We start from the raw sequence: 19,639 nt of genomic DNA on the forward strand, positions 1-19,639 counted from the left end.
AGACATATTCTAGACACTAATATCTGTGTCTGTGGTGTTTTAGATTTTTCTAAAAATATGTAGTTTTAAAATTACAGGGGCTTAAAGATTTGTATGAAAATTTTTAAGACCGCGTAACTTTGAAACCGAATATTTTAACAGAAATCTGGAAAACCACAGACACAGATATTAGTTTCTAGAATATGTCTGCAAAATTTCATGGACTTTGGTTGCTTAATATTCAAATGAAATTGGAACTACGATTGTATGAAACGAGTGACGGAGAGAGCCCTGTTAAATTGACTTCAATGTATTTGTGCAATAAGATAGAAATGTCTGCTTATGCCGTGTGTCGCCTTTGGATGTCACGGTTGTTCTTTTTTTTTAACCCCCGACCCAAAAAGAGGGGTGTTATAAGTTTAACGTGTGTATCTGTGTATCTCCTAAACTAATGAACCGATATTAATTTAGTTTATTTTTGTTTGAAAGGTGGCTTGATCGAGAGTGTTCTTAGCTATAATCCAAGAAAATCGGTTCAGCCGTTTAGTTATCAGTTCTTTTCTAGTTGCTGTAACCTTCACTTGTCGGGGGTGTTATAAATTTATAATTTACACTTATTATAGTGAGGGACATCCATCATGGATACCACTGGCCAAGGGTAAGCACAGTGGTGATGTCGGACTACCGCAAGTTGTGTGCGTGAAAATATCTTTATAAGCAAAAAGAATCGAAGAGCCTTCAGCCTCTAACGCCAGCTATACGCTACGTTCTGTATGTTGAAAATATAGGTATAGGAAGATGAAGTCTAATAACAATCTCAGAAATAGTCATAATCTGCATAACGAAATACTTACTCATCTCCCCTCCCTAATCCTTGCTGGCGGCTGACTAACGATCTGGCAAAATGCAAGATTCAATTTAGCCTTGATAGCTAATTTATTTCCCCTTCGTGCAGACGTGCTGACTGGGAAACTTTTTTTATACATCCTGTATTTTTAGTCGGATGCTTCATATTATTATGTACACCCCGATACAACACTATTTGCTATTCAAAATCAAAAATCAAAATCATTTATTCGAAATAGGTACTATTGTACACCTTTTGTTTGCCCGTTTTTTGATTTGAAAGATGATATATAGTGATGATAATTGATTACATAACTTAAAACTAAAGCTACGAGGGTTCGAAACGCGCCCAAGTCTGAGAAGAGCACACAGCAAACTCAGCCGGGTATTCTTTTTTTTATACTACATATTTGTATAAATAACTCAGATTTTTTGTGATAAATAACATTTAGGCGATAGGACGTTCTTTGCTCAGCTGCTTTACCACAGAAATTAATAAATAATCAATCTATAATCGATAAAATAATTAAAATTCCAGCTGTTAGCTGACGTGTCCTATCATATTACTGTCAAGTAAAGCTCTATAGTATTTATAACTAGCGAATCTTTTCCAAAAATTTGTAAACTAGTAGATAATCATAATAATTTTACATTATACATTATACTGATCGCTTAATACAGCAGATAAACGGCGAAGTTTTCATACAGAATTTTAGATTCTACTACGAATTCTACGTAATGTCTCATATCTTTAGCTAACATTTTCAATTACGAAAAATATAAGAGGTCCAAGTGAAAACACGTCTAACAAAAATAGATAATAGGGTACAGATACCTGTGCATAATACGGAGCTAAAATGTTACGGCAAATTTGAAATTTGTATTCAAAACATTTGGTTATTTGTTATTTTGCTGCTTAGCATATGCAGCACGTTGGGTACACTGAGTATTTATGCAAATATGTTAGGTGAACATAGTAACCTGTTTTGTTTACTAGAACAACTAACTAAACTAAGTTTAAAGGTATCACGGTGTATGGTAGCTTAGAGCGAGGTTGTGTACTTAAGTAATTCCGCAAGATTATTTATTTTCCTGTAATAGATGAATAGGTATAGTACGCGACAAGTCGGGATGGCAATCGGGGTGGGGAGACCCCACACGCTCGCACAACCCCCGCGCTACCCGGTGCGTATTCTGCTCAATGAGCTCTAAACAATGATACTCAGCATGCTAGGGTAAAAAAAAATTCTTAGCCTTCCTGAAAAACAATTCTTTTTCAGTATAATATGGGTTTGGGTCAACGTTCTACATACACCAAATACCAAAATTTCAGCTTTGTTACTCATTTAGTCTATGAGGCACGCGGACAGACAGACAGACGGACAGACAGACAGCTGAGTGACATTAACGGGGCTCCGTTTTTACCCTTTTAATTCATAATTAATTTATTGCAAATACACGTTTTACAATAGGTGGTACAAAAGTTTAAGGTTACAGTGTATTTACCATTATAGTGGTGTGCAATAGGCAACATATTTCATAATTATATTGATAACATGAATGACAATAAATGGAAATTGGAAATTATTATTGTAACAAAGGAGAGAAAAATAAAAATAAAGAGAAACGTAACACTTATTATGCTTTATGTCTATTGGCGTATTCTTGAATGGTGTAGTACGCCTTGTCTACTAAGTATTCTTGTAAGGTCCTTTTAAATTTTTGGTAATTATTAATATTTAAAATTGTTTCAGGCAGCTTGTTGTATAGAATGCACGTCATTACAAATGCACTGTTACTAAAATGTGCAGTGTTTGACACCGGCAAACCCAGTTTATTTTTGTGTCTTTTACTTACTAATTTTTTATACAAGTGAAGATTCTTCCTAGCAAACAAAATTGACTCTAATATATACATCGAAGGAAATGTCAATATTTTATATTGTTTGAAATATGGCTTACAACTATCAGTTTGTTTTAAATTGAACATTGCTCGTACACATCTTTTTTGGGCTTTAAAAACTGCATCATGACCCGTTGCATTGCCCCAGAACATAAGCCCGTATCTTAAAGTGGACGCTACATAGGCATGATATGCCGTTCTGAGTGTATCTGTGCTTACTACTTTAGAGAGCATATAAAGAGCGTACGAGAATTTGCTCAATCTAGCACAAACGCTTTCGATATGTGCCTTCCAATTTAGATTATAATCTATATGAAGCCCTAGAAATTTGGAGACATTTATTTCTTTTATTTTTTCATTGTCGTATGTAACATTAAGGGGAATGGTTTCTTTATTTCTATTTTTAAAAATCATAACATTTGTCTTATCAAAATTTAAAATAAGGTTATTTTTATTTAGCCAGTCAACTATAGTTCTAAGTGAGTTATTGATTTCAAAATTACCCTTTGGGTACGAAACCCTAAAACCTCACCGGTTACCGCAAAAGTCCATTTCCAAGTTCAACGGATCTTTTTCCTTGAGTTTTACACTCGTGGTAGCAGATTTTGTGTCATTTTTTAGAGACATTGCCAAAGTTCGTAAAGTTTGCTCATTGCAGAACTTTCGTAATTATACGGTGGCAAGATTAGATGTATGACGCGACGTTATGTCTTGATAACAAAAGCGATTAACCTTCAGATTTAGTGGTCAGTTTTTCACAATAGTTTTAAAGCAGTTATATTTGGCGTCGACTTCGTGTCAGTTTTAAACTCTTTGTTTTAAATCTCGCAACGGATTTGTAGGTATATTATTTTAATTTTTTTTAATTTATGTTATAGTGGCGATAGAAATTACATTCTGTGAAAATTTCAACTCTCTACCTTTTTTATTGATTAATTATTAGGCAAGCGCTTTATCACAATCACACCTGATGGAAAGTGATCATGTAGCCTAGTACGGTTCAAGAACCTCTACCTCAAGTGGTACAGCCCGCTGACAGACGGACGGACGGACGGATGGACGGACTGCGTAGGCTCATTATTAGGATCCCATTGGCACCCTTTAGGTACGGAACCATAAAAACAGTTTTTATGGAGTACATTAATTTAACTTGTTGTGAATTTTTCATAATTTAAACTTAATTTAAAGAAAATTTTACGATTGATTTTGGATTTTAAAAGTCACTCCTTTACTTTGGATCACAATTACATGAAAATAAACAGTTAAGTTTTTTATTATTTCTGAAGTATATAGAAGTGCATAGAAGTTTTTAAAAATACTTAGATGCCATTGGCACCATTTTTTTAATTTTTTTAAAAGTCTCTAACAGTAATTTTGAAATTCCGTCAAAATTTTAGTCATGTTTCATAATGCCTAGGTAAAACGTAATTTTTTAGGCAATATTTGAGTTTATGACTACTAATTACCATTCAAAAATGTCCAAGAACGTTCAACAGAAAAAAAAAACCACTGACGTTTGAAAATTTATTATCAAAAATCATTAAAAAAATCATTATATTTTGATAAAAGGTGCCTTTTAATGTGATGAAATATATATTAAACAAAGTAAAACATTTTGCATCATGCAACGAAGGAGAACTAAAGTTAGCGACAGGACGTAGCCCAGAGGATTAGCAAGTTAAAGTGGAAAGTGGGTTAACCACATTTGTCTCAGAGACGATCTCCGTTGGGACATAGGAGTTCGTTTTAAAGACAGTTAGTTCTCATAAATTATACATCAAGTTACAGGATTCGTTTTCAAAGAAAATTATGATCTTTTTGGATTATAAAAAGTTATGAAACCGATGATTTTAAACAGGCAAGGCTTGGCAAGGATTTAATTATTTTTTGTCATTGATGCTACGAGAGTGAATTAAATATATTTTTAGTTAGTAAAAAAAGTGTTGGGCCCTAATCTAAAAAATCTACCTTTTCTTTAAAATCCTACCAGATAAATCAACCAATTTATAACCTGTTTTAATAGCTTAAAACAGGTTATAAATTCTAATATTTGTGCTGTATATTCGTATAGCAACAAGCTTTTGAGGTTAGATAGAACTTTGACTACATAGAAGCGTTATATGATGCTCCGGTGCTCAAAGTTCAACAATAGCTCCAGAGCAAGCATGCGGATTGACATGTGATCTCTGAAGCGGAATAATCTATAAACATAGTTGAACCACAGTGTATATTATATACAGTGAGACGACGCGACGCTCTTGTTGTTTACAGATGAGCCGGCTTTACAGTCATATTCATATCACCTACATACTGAAACGACTGATTCACTACTACGTATAATAATTAAATTATGTTCTACTGACTATAAGCGTCGATCAAGAATCGAAGCAATCGGCTGAGCTTTCAGTTGCCCACAAGGTGGTGTGGTGTATTGTAACATTGATAAGATTCGTGCCGGCTCTTCTCAGTAGAATCTGCATTCCAAACCAGTAATAGAGTCCAAGACGTAGCATAAGAGACACTAGTTTGTCTTACATGATATAATGAATTGTGATTTTGATCGATATAATCCCTCCGCGTCTTCCCCCTACGATTTCGCAGAATTGTTCTGTCTAGACTCTAGACGACTTCATTGACCGACTGTATCAAGCACGTCTTTAGGCTGTGGTTGAAGCATGGCTCAATAAATTGCAATGCACTGTAATACAGTTTGGTGCACATTTGTAGCCTCACTATATTATATCTCTACTATTACCTAAGACTATTATGACATGATCTACCTACTTAGACACTAGGTGGACAGACGACAATTTTTTGTTATATAAGGTACTTATTATTATTTATTATAAGAGCCTCAATAGCTCAACCGGTAAAGGAGTGGACTGAAAACCGAAAGGTCGACGCCGACGGTTCAAAGTTTCAAACCCCGCCCGTTGCACTATTGTCGTACCTACTCCTAGCACAAGCCTGACGCTTAGTTGGAGAGGAAAGAGGAATATTAGTCATTTAACATGGCTAATATTCTTTTTATAAAAAAATTAAAAATAAGAACTAACTCAATAGAGATCTTCAGACAACTGTCAACGACAACTGTACAAAATTTTAAGTCAATCAAATGAACTATGCGCAGAGAGATAGGTAAAGAGCGAACGAACGAATACGCAAACATTAATTTTGATAACAATATGTAACAAAGATAAATTTTTTGCTACGACGTTTCTACGACGATGCTACGAGTAGAATTTGATTTTTCTTCCTTTTTGTCATAAAAAATTCTGTGGTTGGCATGAAAACTACGGCCTTGAAAATGTAATAGTCATATTATATTGACAGATAGACTGATATATTTAGTCGTAAAGTAATGGACAAAGAATCCCAAACACTCGCCAAGAGACTGTCTCATCGACACCCTCATTTAGACTCATTTAAACCCTTGGGCCTAAAAAGCTAAATTTTTGGACAATGATTCGCTTTATAATAGACAAGGAATACTGTCGGATAATTAAATTATTATTAAATTCCTACGGGATAGAGCTTAAAGAGGATTTGTATTTTCGCCGAGCGAAGCCGCGGGCAGATGCTAGTATAATTAACCCCCGAACCAAAAAGAGGGTTGTTATAAGTTTGACGTATTCTTTCTACAACAGATGACCTTCATAGCATTTTCTGTTACGTTTAGCGGTCCCCTGACGAAATGAGCGGTTTTATAAAAACTTTACTATTTATATTAACCTAGCTGATGCCCGCGACTTCGTCCGCGTGGATTTAGGTTTTTTGAAACCCCGTGAGAACACTTTGATTTTCCGAGATAAAAAGAAGCATAAATTAATATGTGCTACTCCAGGACATTATCTATTTACATTTCATACTTCAGCCAAATCCGTCCAGCTTCGTTGCGTGAAGGAGTAACAAATATACACACACACAACACTCATACACATAAACTATCGCCTTTATAATATTAGCATACTTATTATATTATAACATACTTATTTATTATATCTTTTTGCTTCTTAACGATTTTTGTGTCAGGGGTTTTACTATTTTAAATTTAATTTTTATTAATTACTGTAAACATACAAACGTTTGAAGTAATACAAAGTTCATTAGAGGAGTGAGCTATAAATACCAGCTTGCGCGCCGTAAACCTCAAGTAAACCGCTTAACATTAACTTGGAATTAGCCCCAAACTGCTGTTGCGGTGTTGCTACCGGAACTTTTATATGGAGCTAATAAAAGTTTCCAAATTAGCGTTACGTGATTATAAAAATGTATTTTTAATCTAAATATGTATACATATAAAACACAAAAAATGGCTATTTTGAATGACCGTTATAGACTTTGAAACCATCCACATAGGTTGCCATCTCAACTTTTCACAACATTTTAATCTAAGAAAATGAGAAAACAGTTTAGTGCAAAACTCTCATCAATTTATAAATAAAAGCGTTTCAGATCGCAAAATAAATGATATTAACCCGATCGCATCATCGTAACTTATTAAAAGTAACATTATCTTTCACCTAAAACAATGTTATCCGTTTCCGTCGATGGCAAATAGCCAGAAATGGAATAAAATTTGTATAACCGTAAAACGGAATTATTCCAAAGCTCATATACGCGACCGACTCGTTGACTTTTATGCGTGGAACGAAACATTGATGTGACATTATTACATGCGCGCACAAACGCCAAATGTGATACGTTTATATCGATATCATGCTTAACATATTTTCGGAAGAATATTTAAAACTAGAGGATGCCCGCGACTTCGTCCGCGTTGATTTAGTTTTTAAAGATCCCGTGGGAACTGTTTGATTTTCCGGGATAAAAAGTTGCCAATGTCAATTACAGGGACGCAAGCTACCTCGGTACCAAATACCATACAAATTGGTTAAGCGGATGGGTTTGTAGGAATCCCTCGGGAACTGTTTGATTTTCCAGAATAAAGAAAATTAAAATGTGTTTAAATTTTCAAAGTAAGGTAACCATGGGGTATCATATGAAAGTGCTTTACATGTTCATTCTAAAAAAGATTTTTATTTATTTTTGTGTATAATAGTTTTTGATTCATCGTGCAAAACGGTGGAAGAAATACCCGAGTACGGAACCCTCAGTGCGCGAGTCTGACTCGCACTTGGCCGGTTTTTTATATTGTTGTAAGACACTATTTAGTATGCTGTCAGTTTTTGTTATGTGAGCGAAATCCAAACAATCTCTTCTTGTCCATTAAGTTTGGATTAGTTTGATTTAGTAAGGATTTGTAACAGTCTACGTGGCAAGAAAGAAACGATTTTGCGGCGAGAAAATGTAGCGACAACTCACTGGATTTTTGCCAATACTATTTGGTCACGTACTTTACAAGGTTCCTCTCCGTAAACCTTTTCAGCGCGAAACGTTGAAATGTCTGGATACCTATAGAGCACGATCCCCAAACCGCCAGACCTTACTTATTTTCTGAAAAACAAAATGTACCTACTGGGATACAGTACTTAGTGTTAAGGTGGATGCCCCTTAATGTGAACTTTAACGTACGCATTTCGGTTACTAGGCAAAGTTACTTACATAAACACATTATTCACTTTTATTAAAGTCTGAGTGCTGATTTTTATGTATGTTTTACAGAATATTGTTAATAATAATAATTAATATTCAACGCTCCCAGTATTCCTGTTGGTGGTAATTTCCGCCAGATGCTTTAAAGCTCGTAATAATTAACATATTTAATCTAGTTAAAGTTAGTAATTTTTAATACATACAAATCAGCGCTAGACTTTACGAAAAGTGAGTAATGTTTTAAGTTTTAACGTTCCTTTAGCAGATGCTATCTTTAAATTGGCCGTCAGCACAAGCTAGCAAATATGCGTATTGCGTACGGTAAGGGTAGGTATACACTAACACTACTCTATTCCACACTTTTTTCTCTCAGAAAATAAGTAACGTCTGGCGATCTGGGATCTTGGACCAGGTCAGCACTAAAAGACTTAAAGTAGGCTGGGATAGGACTGTATATCAAAATAACGAAATATAATATTTGTAAGAGCTTGCACATTTCGAAAAAGATGGTTTGCTACGAAACATTTTTATAAAGGTTTTCGTTTTGCAAACTTTTGTTAAGTTTTTAAAAACGAAAACTAAACTACAAATACAACCTATTATAAAAATGTATGCATTGACCGGATTTACATCAAATCTATTTTATTATGATATTCATACTAGAATTTACGAAAACCTTCCAATCTTTCGAAAAGTGGAAACTTGTACCTACTTACAAATTCAGTAGGAAACACCATACTTAATCGATTTATCAAAAACAACTTAATACTTTTAAAATCTGATACATTTTCTACACAAAAACGTTAATAATATTCGTATTTAAATATGTAATACTCAGTAAAGATTTTTAAATATATTTATTTTATTTTATTAGTTTTAACTTTTGCAATGATAACTAATCTCAATAATATGTCAAGTTAGTTATTAATTTTGATGAGACAGACCCTTTTTCGACGAAATAAGAAATTGGCTCGTTTTTCCCAATTTTTAATATCAGTTCGAAATGAGAAATGTAACTTTATTAAACGTCTGATGATTCTTTTGAAGCAATTTAATATTGATTGTTTGATGAAATACTTGAACGAGTACCGATTGTTCAGAATATGAAATGTTTATTGAATCGAAAATTATTATTATTAAATAAGTATAATCATTTACTTTATTATACTCATACCATTTAATATAAATTCTAAATTCAACGTCAACCTAGGGTGGCAATTTAGCCGATAGTATTTAATTCAATGTATAATTTTATGCTAATGATTGAAAAACATAACCAATATTTTCATAATAGGAATATAACGAGTGGGGTAACAAGGTTGGCCTTTCCGCGCTGTTAAATATGCAAATTGTAAGGATACGTTCAATCAGCATGTGTTGTTACCTACTGTTCATGTAAAACCAACCAATTTCATCAATATAATAGGTATAATAAAATTATGTATTACTAGCAGCTGATGTCTATGTCTTCGCGACTTACAAATAGGCCGTTCGGCGTATTTACAGGGCTCTCTTCGTCACTCGCTTACTACAATCGTAGTTCCAATTTCATTTGAATATTAAGCAACCAAAGTCCATGAAATTTTGCAGACATATTCTAGAAACTAATATCTGTGTCTGTGGTGTTTTAGATTTTTCTAAAAATATGTAGTTTTAAAATTACAGGGGCTTAAAGATTTATATGTAAATTTTTAAGACCGCGTAACTTTGAAACCGAATATTTTAACAGAAATCTGGAAAACCACAGACATAGATATTAGTTTCTAGAATATGTCTGGAAAATTTCATGGACTTTGGTTGCTTAATATTCAAATGAAATTGGAACTACGTTTGTATGAAGCGAGTGACGGAGAGACCCCTCTTAAACAGATAAGTAGGCCGTAAAATTAAGCTAACAGACAGAGAACGAATTATATTATACAAGCAGTATAGAATGAACGAGAGTAAAAAAGTCAGTGCTCTACAAAAGTGATCCAAGTGTGAATGAATGATCATATACTTTTAATTTACACCACAAAATTTGCACAGAAACAAGATAAAGTTGAAAACTAATACCCGACTGCGATCGTCTTAATAAACGCTGAAATATTATAGTAAAATTGTTTTCCTGTCACTTGGAATATTTTAGTGTTGTAGTACATTTATATTATTATGAACTCAGAATTTTCTCCTCTTTCATTTGACACCCCAATCGATACAATAGCAAAAAAAAAGAATTTTGAGACCCCCACTTTTTTTTTTATGTAACATGGTGACATAGGCTACATAATTTTATGTAGCCTATGTCACCCGGACTCTTACGACAAATCGATTGACACCTCATTCATCAAAATCGGCCCAGTAGTTTAGGCGCTACGGTGGAACACACAGAATCTGGATACAAACATACATACATAAATACATACATAGATAGACTGCTAAAATCATAACCCTTCCTTTTGGCTTTGCCGCAGTCGGGTAAAAACACATACAAAGCACAACAAAATATCTACCTGTCCTACTACAATAATACTTACAATAATATAAGATTTTGCAAAGAAATAAGCAATCGGTTCCATCTTACGCTAAGTACGCCATAATTCATATTAGATCTTTTATGAGACATAAAATATGGCCGATGTAATCCTTACCATAAATTTCACAGGCAGCTTGACATTATAATAATTTTTGCATATAGATAGGTCTACCTATCTAAAACTTTTTATCATATCTACACGCAAATAACTTCATCCGCGTGTATTTAGTTTTTTTTTTTAATAAAAAATAGCGGGAAAACGAGCAGGCGGGTAATCTGCCGTTAAGTGATTACCGCCACCCATGAACATTTTTAAATATCCCGTGGAAACTCTTTGATTTTCCAGGATAAAAAGTAGCCTATGCCCATTTCTAGGGTGCAAGCTATCTTTGGGTCAAATAGTTGATGCTTGCGATTCTGTCTCACATGGATTTAAGTTTTGATTTTCCGGTACCATATTATTTCACGAGATGTAATCTATCTCTGTACCAAATTTAGTCAAAAACGGTTAAACAGATGGGCCATAAGAGCAGACGGATAGACACACTTTCGCATTTAGAATATTAAATATGGACAAACCAGCTCCAATAAGAATATTTTTGACTTTGACTCTGCGAAACTGAACCAGTTAAACTATATAAATACACATCTAGTACCTACAATGGGGAAGCAGCGAAACAAAGGCTAGGAAATCCTACACTACATTTAAAATGGAAGTCAATAGCGGCGCATATTAGAAAAAGGTTAGGTTCGTGTTTTTACTACAGAGAGAAATAAAAGCACTTAAAGGCAGCACTTGCTATCTAGCTGTCTAGACCCTCTGACTGGAAAAAGCAGAACAAAGGTTGCACCCTCGTGTCGTTATGCACTATTGGAATTTTGCGCAACTTTGCATCGAGGTCATCTATCTATCGCTATTAGTTGTCACATTTTATAGATCTATGACCATAAACCATTATCGTAGAGTACCAACGCATTTTACTGTTCACAATAAGATATAATAAAAAATGGTCATATTCCTGGTCAACGACAAGAAGGTAAAGGTTCAACGAAACATATTTATACCCTTAGCGATAATTCGCACGAGCGTTAAAAAAGCATTGCGTTAAAACCCAGCGTTGCCCTGAACATACAAAGTGCGCATTAAAAAATCGTTGACGCGTGTGAACAGATACTTGGGAATGCATATTTTGTTCTATTTGAAACGCTTTTTAACGGACGTTAAAAAAGCTCTCGTGCGAATGAGGCCTTATTCACAATCATTATTACTATAAGATCGCGCAGTGCGCTCAAACGCATAGTGTAGATTCCACCAATCAGATGACTGTGTCACATCAATTTACAATGATCTGATTGGTGGAAACTACGCTAAGCGTTCGAGCGCACTGTAATACCTCATAGTAATGATTGTGAATACGGCAGTTCGTTGTGCCCTTTTACTTATAACCTTGCCACTTCCTATATTCAGAATCTCTATTTAAAGTAAGGCAGACAGACATACCTATTTACACAATTAAAATATTTCTATTTGATTAAGCTAGGCACTTTTGCGTTTCAAACGTGAAGACTTTTGTAAGATATCATCTCAATATCCCAGCGTCCTCGTAAACACGAATCACTCAAGATTGTGACGCGACAAGCCCGAAGTGGGCCGGCTCCAGATCAAGCCCGCTCTTGCCACTATGGCCGCCTACTTCAGCTCGAGAGCTCTTAATTCATCCCTGGAGCAGATTTTTACGGTTCGCAGCTCTGTATGTAGGTTACTGATCCTTATTTGATATCCATTACGTCTTATTTCCATAACTATCTTATCGTTTTAGGGATCCGTACCACAAAAGGATAAACGGAACCCTTATAGGATCACTTTGTTGTCTGTTTGTCTGTCCGTCTGTCGTGTCTCTCAAGAAAACCTTAGGGTACTTCCCGTTGAACTAGAATCTTGAAATTTAGCAGGTAGGTAGCTTTTATAACACAAGTAAAGGAATAAATCTGAAAACCGTGAACTACATCATATCCGTTACATCATTTAAAAAAATGTGTCTCAATTTTCAAAGTAAGATAACTGTACCAAGTGGGGTATAATATGAAAGGGCTTTATATTCTAAACCAGATTTTTATATTTTTAATGCTTAATAAGTTTTGATTTATCGTGCGAAATGTCTGAAAAATTACCTGAGAATGGAACCCTCGGTGCGCAAGCCTGACTCACACTTAGCCGGTTTTTTAGATGCGTCCAGATAATTCTAACATCACTTAGGTATGTATATGGTTATGTATGTATGTAAAAACTAATATAATGTGGACTACTCAAATTTTAAACCCCTATTTTACCCCTTCAGAGGTTGCATTTACAAAATCTTTTCTTAGCGGATCATCATAATAGCTATTTGCATGGCCAGCCTGATCTGTCCAGTAGTTTGAGCTGTGCGTTGATAGATAGATCAGTCAGTCAGTCAAACACCTTTTCCTTTAATATAGAAAAGTTTTTTTTCACTAACTGGCTCATTAATTAATGAATGAATGTAAGACAAGGAATAAGGCCAGATTTTTTTGAAATTCTCACGGGATAAGGAATACAGAGATTTTTTTTAAATTTTATTCAGATTTAAGTTAACCCTTGACTGCAATCTCACCTGGTGGTAAGTGATAATGCAGTGCTTACCTGGAATGGGTTGGTTTTTTTTTTTCAACGACCGAAGCCACGGGCAGTCGCTAGTTATTGTTATAAAACTTTTGCTGCTTGTAAGATTACGGGTTCAAAATACTGAAAATGTTGTCAAAATAATTATTTTAATCTGAATGTAGCACTTTTAGCAATTAAGTTAAATAGTTTATGTACTTTTCTTTGCAATCGAATATTATTATCTTATAATATTTCTTTCCCTTTCAATCAAAAACCTCAAGAAGAATGGACACTTGTTGTACTCGTTGTTATTGTCTTAAATTCCTCATTTATAAGCAAAGTATTTTATAAATTGTTAGACTTTCTTTCAGTTTCTCCCTCTTTTTCTTAATTTGAGTTTATATTGTCAAAGAAAAGTTTTTTAATCTCACAATTTCATTAATCAAGTAATTTCATTTACACTTTAACGCTATCTTAGATTTGAGGTTTAAAGAAAGTTACGCAGCTCTAATTAAATTTTACACTTTTGCAGATTAGAGTAACAATTTGGGGTTTATATTTTAATCCAATAGATGGTCCAAATCTTGCTAATCTATATTGATCACAGTTTCTCTTTAAATTTGTTTTACGGGTAGGTTACTTAACCGTATTTACATTATAATAAGCCTTGACTTTAAAAAAAGTTCTTTACTTTGAACTTATTTGAATTGAATATCGTCTATCAAATTTGTTTCTTTGAAGAAGATTAAGAGAAAATTGGGAAAACAGATAATTTTCTTTCACCAGGCAAAAAGGCCTGCCAAAAGTTTTAAGATTTATGACTTTGAAGCTGTCAACTTCTCTTCGTCTCTTCGAACGTTTCTGTTTATTTTTTACAAAACTTTTCTAAGTAACTCAATTCTATTACGAAAACTTCTGGAAGGCTTTAAGCTCGTGATCTTTTGTCAGGTGACTTGTAGGAGAAGGTACAACGTAAAGTAAAAATATTTTAAGATGTTTTTGCCCATCAAAGCATATTATAAGGTATTCTAAGGTACAAATGTAAATTAAAAATCTATAACACCCCCGACAAGTGAAGGTTACAGTAATAACTAAAAAAGAGTAACTATATTTATATTTAACTATATTTATATTTAGAATTATTCTCATATAAGTGAACATTGTTCTTCTGAGAAATAAACTCTTTAAACCTAAAGAGCTGATAACTTTCAAACAGCTGAACCGATTTTCTTGGATTATAGCAAAGAACACTCTCGATCAAGCCACCTTTCAAACAAAAAAAAACCAAATTAAAATCGGTTCATTAGTTTAGGAGCTACGATGCCACAGACAGATACACAGATACACATGTCAAACGTATAATACCCATCTTTTGGGTCGGGGGTTAAAAATGTAAATTTTTGAAGGATTGATGGACCTCATGTTGTTTAGTTATAGCTCTGATATTCTGCAGTAAAAGCAATGTTGTTGTCCCCATATACCTATGTTGATATTTAACGCAACGTAGTTTTGGGTAAGGTCTGACGAAATCACAAACACAATCTTTATGATAAATTATTACACTTTTATTTCATATTTAAATTTATTAACTTTTACATTTGTGTCAAATAAATGTTGTTCCTCTTACGTTAGTATATTTTTGAATGTCGTCGTTTTAAAACCACTCTTACAGGTAACCTCTCCACGTTTATTAGCCACTCCCCTTTTTATCTTATCGTTATCGGCCAATCCAAATTGTACAATGAATAAACTTAGTGACTAATATACAAATCATCAAGCTCGTTTCACAAATCATCTAAGTAATAAAGATGTTTTCATCTTATATATTGATTACAAATATTATCCTTTATTATGCTACAATTCATCAACTAAAAACTATAAGAATTTTATATACAGTACGTTTATCGATCAGATGTTGAACAACTTCAGCCAATCAATGACGCCTTCTAATATGATGTTATGATTTGAGTGGCGCCAACTATGTTTTATAGATAATTAATATGGGCCAAGCTTACAGCTCGGCCATCCTGTTTTAAGCGAGTCTCATCGCTTTTAAAAAAAAATTAAAACTTAAGTAACATGTAAACTTCACAACCAAAATGACAAAGACTTAGTTCAACAAAACAAAAAAAAAATTAAGATAGTAATTAATTAAATTAATATTCTTGCTAACTTAACTAGAAGGAATATACAGTTTTATTGATACATTGGTATTGATTATGATTGCAACTTAATTTTAGAGCACTCGCAGCACCCCTTTCCATCCGATATAATTAGAAAATAGCAGATAAACTCAATTCAATTCCAAACTATTTACCCTCGCAACTTTACCTGCCAGTCTACAGTAGCACTCAAATTTAGCCTTTAATCTAAAATTCATTTTTCTGTTCTCTTCCGCTAATATTAAAATAAAAAGATGCAGACACTCTAAATTTATAAATAATTTTTCAAAAATCATAAAGATATCAAAAATTGCGAGACCAGTAGCAACTAAAGGAGGCCTCAATTTAATCAAAGAAGGTAGGTATATGCATAAAGTCCGAAGCATCAATTATAACTCACAAGCCAATATTTTACAGGAACACTCAATAGAGATTTGGGGATGAGCATGTAAAACTAATTACTAAAAACTACTTTAAAGGGTTTCAAGTATCTCAAAATAAATTGTTAAAAGTTCTGTTCCAACTAGACTCTCCTTCCCACTAAAGAATTATATAAGAAAACTGATGAACTATATTATATAAGTCAATTATACAAATTCAAAATATGTCTATTTGTTAGGAAAATACTATTAAAGTCCGTACATACACGCATCACTTTAAAGCTAAATCTCATAAATATGGTACACAAAACGAACATACCTATTATGCTACAATTACATAAAGCTAGGACTAATTATGGTATGTAAACTACCTAGCTCTACTACATAATGTACTTGCCGAAACTCATACTGGAGGAAAAATCTTTTACAAAGTTTAAAGTTTAATCAAACAGTGTCAAACACCATAGATATCTTAGCTAGATGTAGGTATAGTTTGTTAACGAATATAACGTGTTTTGACTTTTTATATTATTGTATAGTCACCATACCTTTAAAGATTATGTTTTCTTCTATATTTATTTTTAGAATCGGGAGCGATTCTTAATATGAATATGTGTAAGTGAACTTCTTGTCCTTTTGATAAAATAAACTCTCTAAACTTAAAGTTAATCGCCGCCAGTTCTCGATTTAAATCACAAAACATTTTCATACACTTTCAACGCAATAGTTTTACGCACATATTTTCTTCTTCCCTTCTTATTGGAAAATCGCGGATTCCGAGCCTTGGCGCGTCTCTCTTCTACCGGGATACATATGTGATTGTCCTTATTTCCCTCCAGATCTAAATTTTTAATGACCCTTATCCTAGGGTTCTTTCCCTCCAGATCCAAATTTTTAATGACCCTTATATCCTAGGGTCTACCTCCTTCCTCCTATAGGACTTTTTGTCCATAGCCCGTAACCTCGGGGCTTTCCTTCCTTGGGACTTTGTGTCCCTGACCCATACCTAGTTTTGGGTCTTTCTTTTCCTCATTTATTCATTTCCAACATCCTTGGATCCTGCAAACATAAAACACTTTGAGTAGACCGTTCATTTAATTTTGTTTCATAAGCATCCATCATAATACAATCCGACCTAAGAGAAGTAATTTTACTTGGTAACCTAGAAAACCTATTATCATTATTATAATTTAGTTTTCTCCAGTTCCGTACCCCTCGAAGGGTGCCTACGAGACCCTATTTTCTAAACCTCTGCTCTCCGTCCGTCTGTCCGTCTGCACGTGCGTCACGGCCTGAACCGTGAACGGCGTATCGTGAACCGTGATAGTTAGAGAGTTGAAAGGAACGTGATTACGGATGTATGAAAATCCTATGCCTGGTTGCTTCCAATTCAAACTTTTTCTTTTAATGCAGATTACGCTTCCCATATTTCTTACAATTACCTATTGTTTTTTTTTTTTTTTTTTTTTTCCTAGCAAAATCCACATTCTGAAGTACTAATGGACAATGTTAAACAAACGCCAGGGTACAGTAGTTGCGTCACTTGTGCCTCTTAACCATATAATATCTACATGCAAAAAGAATCTTTGATTTATAATTTCACATGATACTTATATATTTTATTTTAGCCATAATATGCACCATATGGCGTACTTTGTCGTTTCGAGTAACATAAGCAGAACTACCAAATTCGACCCTGGGAACGACACAGTCGCGACTCGCCGCCGAATGATACCTATTAGTTTATCATTAATTCCTTTTCATAGAGAAAAGCGATATCAACATAATAGCAGGAAAAAAAACGAAATAAATATTCCGTTCGATACATCTCTATTCTCTACGACATCAAGATCTCTATCACAAGCTGATCGATCATAAAGATTAGAAGAAAGTAGGTACCTTATACATTATTTTATATGTTAACCGTAATGACCCGCATCTGTTCGATTTTCCTTTATTCGTTTCGTAAAAGATTCGTCCTCGTACGTCCATCATCATCATCATCGTCATCTACATCGTCATCATCATAAGGTCACTGTTGAACATAAACCTTCCCTAGTAAGCACCACACGTACTGTCCTCAGCCTTCCTCATTCAACCCCTGGTTCCTATTGATACAAACCACTAAACCCCCCCCCCATCAAATGTGTACCTATCTACATCCATCCATCATACCCAAATGCCGTGCTGGTTGATGTGATGAGCGACAAAGTGTTAACCTCTTCAATACGTCATGGAACTGTAGGAATAGCCATGGAAGACCTCCAAACCGAACGTTGATATTTTGTGTAAGTGGTCCCACGAGTCAAAAAAAAATATTCTTGTCCATAAAGGAACAAGCCACGATATAGATTCTTCTATCGGAACTTAAATATTCCAATCACTGCATGTATTCCAACTAATCAGTTTGCTACTGTATATTTGAAGTTGATAATAAATAAAAATGTTAGCTTAATTAAATTCCTATGATAATTCGATTTTTGGTGCATCAACCAGCTTCACCTATTATGTAAAATTAAATATATATATTTTTTTTAAATTACCGGCTGTACATTTTAAACTAACCTAATCAAAATATACTTTCTTACTAATAACTTAATCTTAAAACTTTTCCAGAGGATCCTTCCGCCTCAAATTAACTCAATGATAAAAATGAACAGGAAACTTTAAATGTTGTAAAATCCAGCCAATGCTTCGTACCTTGCCTTATTAATCCAATAGGTACTTCTTTGGATTTTGTCAAAACAAAATACTTTTACTTGTTGAGTGTATAATAAATAAATAATGTAATAAATCAATTAACTGTTAAAGCTAATAACTTTTACAGAAAGCGAACCTCATGATATCTCTTATGAGTTTTAAGCGTAAAATTACCACGCCGAAAACAAAACATGAGCTGACAGTATTCTTATTTGATATACATAATCCAGTAATACTATATCTATCTACATAATTCGTAAATATGTATGTATAGTTTGTAAGTTACTATTTCACTTTATGCTGTTTCAATGCTTTAAGTTATTATTTTTATCTTTGTCTCATTTTTTTAGTTTAGCCTCATTCTATTTTTAAACTTACTATTTCGCTATAATATTTACAAGTAACCTCATCGAAGACTACACGGTCTTCTGATAACCCAACAAGCATTTATCCAACAGCTATCGCTTTCACCCGAACGGAGGTTCCCTGAAATATACTGAGATAACAATACCTAGTTGACACATGGATGTACAAGAGCGGCAACAAGCTATGACCCCCTCTAGTCATAACTATATCTTTATGATTGTAACATTTCAAACAGTGAAAGTATGTATAAACGATTTCGTCCATAGGACATGCGCTCTAAAGAATGTTAATATAATTATCAGCAACTAAAAGCTTGAAGAAACTAATAGGTACAACTTGTCTTTGAAGTATGAAAATATGCACATTTATCAAGTATACCAGTTCATCAAACATTAAAGTACGCATTTATAAAATGATAACTCACTTATTAATCAAGATAACTACCTGTTTATCAAACCTACCCTACCAAATATAAATAACTACTCACCAAATGTAATACTTTATAACTTAAGTAAAAATATGAAACAAATGTGCATCAACCACATACATACACTCTTCAAATTCATCCATTTATCAAAATGTTATATAATATAACCATTCACCAAATCCA

At 33.7% G+C, this 19,639-nt stretch overlaps 1 long non-coding RNA gene across 1 annotated transcript; it reads left to right on the forward strand.

The window, feature by feature from the left end:
* The first annotated feature begins 3,403 nt into the window (after positions 1 to 3,403).
* On the forward strand, positions 3,404 to 11,996 carry LOC123874254. The gene is made up of 3 exons (XR_006797873.1): positions 3,404 to 3,418; positions 8,033 to 8,037; positions 11,870 to 11,996. It is a non-coding gene; the product is annotated as an uncharacterized LOC123874254 (long non-coding RNA).
* Positions 11,997 to 19,639: the final 7,643 nt, after the last annotated feature.

The sequence above is a fragment of the Maniola jurtina genome, chromosome 18 (assembly GCF_905333055.1).
Source record: "Maniola jurtina chromosome 18, ilManJurt1.1, whole genome shotgun sequence".
NCBI lineage: Eukaryota > Metazoa > Arthropoda > Insecta > Lepidoptera > Nymphalidae > Maniola > Maniola jurtina.